Raw genomic sequence first — 5,000 nt, 5'->3', positions numbered from 1 at the left:
CGTCGGGGTGGCACATCCAGGCTCTCGACCCTCCCAAAGCGTCCGACCAGGGTGCACCCTGCCGGGCATGGTTAGCCGCCAGCCCCCTTCCTGGAGGTCTGGTTGGCACGGGGTTTTGATTTATCGGTTTCATATCTCTGGGCTCCTTGGGAGCAGAAAGTCGGTTGAGGGCCCTTTGGAAAGAGCCGGGGCTGCCGTTTAACGCTGTCCAAGCGGCAGGCGAAGCGCACCCACCGTTTTTACGCTATGATTTTTTAAAACCGCCGGGGCGGCAAACACAGGGCCGGTCGGGTTTGAAGACGAATATCTCTTCGGCCCTTGGGAGGAGAGAAGCAGCGCGGGTCACCTTTGAACGCGCTCGCTGCCAGGAACGTCTGGCGTAAAAGTTTCGTGGGAATCGGACGTTCCTAGGCTGAGAAGCGAGCGCCCGCCCTCGGGCGGTCGGGGGCCCCTTTCTCATTCCCCGTCTGGGCTAAAAATACGAGGTCGGACCCGATGGACTCGGGAGACTGGAGAGTACCAGGGAGACCCTGGAAGCAGGCGACCCGACCCACGCTTCGCTGTCTCCTCGGCCCTCGGGAGTAGAAGCGCGGGGACGGTGGCGTGGGCAGCAGGGGGCGCTCCTGGCCATGCCCAGCGAGTTTCGTGCGAATCGGACCTGGTCCGGAAGAGATACGAAGGGAAAACTCATTACTCGTCGGGGTGGCACATCCAGGCTCTCGACCCTCCCAAAGCGTCCGACCAGGGTGCACCCTGCCGGGCATGGTTAGCCGCCAGCCCCCTTCCTGGAGGTCTGGTTGGCACGGGGTTTTGATTTATCGGTTTCATATCTCTGGGCTCCTTGGGAGCAGAAAGTCGGTTGAGGGCCCTTTGGAAAGAGCCGGGGCTGCCGTTTAACGCTGTCCAAGCGGCAGGCGAAGCGCACCCACCGTTTTTACGCTATGATTTTTTAAAACCGCCGGGGCGGCAAACACAGGGCCGGTCGGGTTTGAAGACGAATATCTCTTCGGCCCTTGGGAGGAGAGAAGCAGCGCGGGTCACCTTTGAACGCGCTCGCTGCCAGGAACGTCTGGCGTAAAAGTTTCGTGGGAATCGGACGTTCCTAGGCTGAGAAGCGAGCGCCCGCCCTCGGGCGGTCGGGGGCCCCTTTCTCATTCCCCGTCTGGGCTAAAAATACGAGGTCGGACCCGATGGACTCGGGAGACTGGAGAGTACCAGGGAGACCCTGGAAGCAGGCGACCCGACCCACGCTTCGCTGTCTCCTCGGCCCTCGGGAGTAGAAGCGCGGGGACGGTGGCGTGGGCAGCAGGGGGCGCTCCTGGCCATGCCCAGCGAGTTTCGTGCGAATCGGACCTGGTCCGGAAGAGATACGAAGGGAAAACTCATTACTCGTCGGGGTGGCACATCCAGGCTCTCGACCCTCCCAAAGTGTCCGACCAGGGTGCACCCTGCCGGGCTAAGAGAACAGCCAGGTGAACCCTGGAGGTTCCGAACTCCAGACCCCTGGACCCGACGGCTCAGTCCGCCTCAGGTGCACTACAGAGGTCCTCGGGCTGTCCCTGAGTGCATTAAAACGGAAATCAGAATTACTCCCCCGGGTGGCACTTCCAGGCTCTCGACCCTCCCAAAGTGTCCGACCAGGGTGCACCCTGCTGGGCATGGTTAGCCGCCAGCCCCCTTCCTGGAGGTCTGGTTGGCACGGGGTTTTGCAAATAGGTCCCGTCGGGTATATGGGAGAGCAAAGAGAATCAATGGGGTCCAAGCACTAAATTCATCCAGTGGCGTTCTCTGGAAGCCCAAGGGGAGTCCGAGGGGTGTTCGGCCGGCAAGGGGAGCTCTCCCTCGGACACATGATCAAACGCCTGTCCCCTACCGGAAAGTGGTGTGCTCTGGATGCCCCCCCCCCCCCCCATCCCCCGAGGGGGGTGCTTATCCCGCGAGGGGAGCCCTCCTCGGGTTAAGTGAACCATCATGCCGATTCCCCTATGGAAGTGGGCACATCCAGGCACACAGTCTGCTTTGCTCTCCCCGACCCGAGTGCGTCTGTTGGGCTGAGTGTACGCCCAGGCAACTGGATCCAATGGCTCAGTCCGCCGCAGCGTGCTTCGACGATGGGTCGTACAGCCATGCCACCAGGGTGGGCGTGTTTGTAAATGTACCAGTGGATTCTCGTCGGCCTGCCACATCCATGGTATCGACCCACCAGGCCTGTCCGACCAGGGGTTGACCCTGGACGGGCACGGTCTGTGGTTTGGCCCTTGTCCTAGATGAAATCGGGCACGGGGTTTTCTGGCCAGGTACCATCGGGTTACTGGGAGAGCGGCTTCGGTCTCCAGGTGAGACCAATGGTGAAGCAGCACGAGGCAATGGAGAGCATGCAAAGCGATGGGGAAGCCATGCACGGCAATGGCCACGAAAAAAAAAAAAAAATCACCACGGAAGGAACGTGAAGAACAAGGAGGAGTGTAGTGACACTGCCCAAAGCTGCCCGGTGTTGCAGGGGTCTATTGGTGTGTTGCTTCCTTGTTTGGTAGAGTGGAGTACCAGACCCGCCAGGGGTAGGCAAACCATTCCCCCTACGGTAAGTGAGGAGCCAGCCATTTGACGAGCGGGTGTCCACGTGTACGGGTGCGAGCGCTATCCCCCCACACGGGGTTAGGCCACGGCCTTAGGTGGACGTCTGCCGACCAGCCCCGGCTGATCCAGAACTTCTGATGTGGAGAGCGGTTTTGACAGATCCTCCCTGGTTCTAGCGGGTCAAGCCTCTGATGGGGGGTGGGGGTTATTTGTAACCCATCCCAGAACTCTCTGGGGGAGACTCAGACGGCCAGTCTGTCTACTCAGTTGTCCTATACTGGTGTCTGTGGTTTGGGAGGAAGGGAGTGCCCTGCTTTGTTGGCCTCCTCTTCAAACCTACCTGGGCCCACGAATCACTCTTCTTGGTTACATCACGAAACGTAGGTTGAGCGAGGCTAGGGGGGAGGGAATTCGACGAGGTCTTTCCCTTGTCCCCCCACCAGCGGCCCACGAAAATCAAAACGGCGTGAAGAGAGGGAACGCCGAAAGCACCTGGAGTCGGCCGTCCGCACCTCCGGAGGAGGTGGACGGGGTACGGTGCGGGCATGACCGGATGGGACAGCTTTGCATCAAGGTGAGAGGTCGGCGTCCGAAGGCCAGAGGGCGGTGCGCGAGCACGTTTACACTGGCCGCGGAAGCTGTCCTGGGTAGCCCTGTATGGCGTCTGGACCTGACGGCGCACGCACTTACAACCCGCTGCTTCCTAGCCCCCGGAAGGGGAGGCGGATGTCACTCGTGGTTCATCCCAGACCACGGTGCAAACTACCTGGTTGATCCTGCCAGTAACATATGCTTGTCTCAAAGATTAAGCCATGCAGGTCTAAGTGCACACGGCCGGTACAGTGAAACTGCGAATGGCTCATTAAATCAGTTATGGTTCCTTTGATCGCTCCACACGTTACTCGGATAACTGTGGTAATTCTAGAGCTAATACATGCAAACGAGCGCTGACCCTTCGGGGGATGCGTGCATTTATCAGACCCAAAACCCATCCGGGGGGCTCGGGCCCCCCGGCCGCTTTGGTGACTCTAGATAACCTCGGGCCGATCGCGCGCCCTCCGCGGCGGCGACGTCTCATTCGAATGTCTGCCCTATCAACTTTCGATGGTACCATAGTCGGCTACCATGGTGACCACGGGTAACGGGGAATCAGGGTTCGATTCCGGAGAGGGAGCCTGAGAAACGGCTACCACATCCAAGGAAGGCAGCAGGCGCGCAAATTACCCATTCCCGACACGGGGAGGTAGTGACGAAAAATAACGATACAGGTCTCTTTCGAGGCCCTGTAATCGGAATGAGCGTATCCTAAACCCATGGGTGAGGACCCATTGGAGGGCAAGTCTGGTGCCAGCAGCCGCGGTAATTCCAGCTCCAATAGCGTATATTAAAGTTGCTGCAGTTAAAAAGCTCGTAGTTGGATGTCGGGAGTGGGCTGGCGGTCCGCCGCGAGGCGTGCCACCGCCTGTCTCAGACCCTGTCTCCCGGTGCCCCCCGGATGCCCTTGGCTGGGTGTCCGGACGGGGCTCGGAGCGTTTACTTTGAAAAAATTAGAGTGTTCAAAGCGGGCCCGCTTCTCGCCTGAATACCTGAGCTAGGAATAATGGAATAGGACTCCGGTTCTATTTTGTGGGTTTCCTGAACCAGGGCCATGATTAAGAGGGACGGCCGGGGGCATTCGTATTGCGCCGCTAGAGGTGAAATTCTTGGACCGGCGCAAGACGGACGAAAGCGAAAGCATTTGCCAAGAATGTTTTCATTAATCAAGAACGAAAGTCGGAGGTTCGAAGACGATCAGATACCGTCGTAGTTCCGACCGTAAACTATGCCGACCCGCGATCCGGCGGCGTTATTCCCATGACCCGCCGGGCAGCGTGAGGGAAACCACGAGTCTGTGGGTTCCGGGGGGAGTATGGTTGCAAAGCTGAAACTTAAAGGAATTGACGGAAGGGCACCACCAGGAGTGGAGCCTGCGGCTTAATTTGACTCAACACGGGAAACCTCACCCGGCCCGGACACGGAAAGGATTGACAGATTGATAGCTCTTTCTCGATTCTGTGGGTGGTGGTGCATGGCCGTTCTTAGTTGGTGGAGCGATTTGTCTGGTTAATTCCGATAACGAACGAGACTCCGGCATGCTAAATAGTTACGCGGCCCTCCGCGGTCGGCGTCAAACTTCTTAGAGGGACAAGTGGCGTTCAGCCACGCGAGATGGAGCAATAACAGGTCTGTGATGCCCTTAGATGTCCGGGGCTGCACGCGCGCCACAATGGTTGGATCAGCGTGTGCCTACCCTACACCGAGAGGTGCGGGTAATCCGCTGAACCCCATTCGTGATGGGGACTGGGGATTGCAATTATTCCCCATGAACGAGGAATTCCCAGTAAGCGCGGGTCATAAGCTCGCGTTGATTAAGTCCCTGCCCT

General features: G+C 58.9%; 1 non-coding gene across 1 annotated transcript in view; it reads left to right on the top strand.

Annotated features, from left to right (window-relative positions):
- The first annotated feature begins 3,340 nt into the window (after positions 1–3,340).
- The window catches only part of LOC145656821 (18S ribosomal RNA), a 1,839-nt gene continuing 179 nt past the window's right edge, over positions 3,341–5,000 (top strand). The window contains exon 1 of the ribosomal RNA XR_014122415.1: positions 3,341–5,000. This exon is cut by the window's right edge and continues 179 nt beyond it. This is a non-coding gene — a ribosomal RNA (18S ribosomal RNA).

Source organism: Electrophorus electricus, unplaced genomic scaffold (assembly GCF_041902795.1).
Source record: "Electrophorus electricus isolate QZ-2024a unplaced genomic scaffold, ASM4190279v1 Scaffold93, whole genome shotgun sequence".
Taxonomy (NCBI): domain Eukaryota; kingdom Metazoa; phylum Chordata; class Actinopteri; order Gymnotiformes; family Gymnotidae; genus Electrophorus; species Electrophorus electricus.
This window is presented reverse-complemented; position numbering and strand designations above follow the sequence as displayed.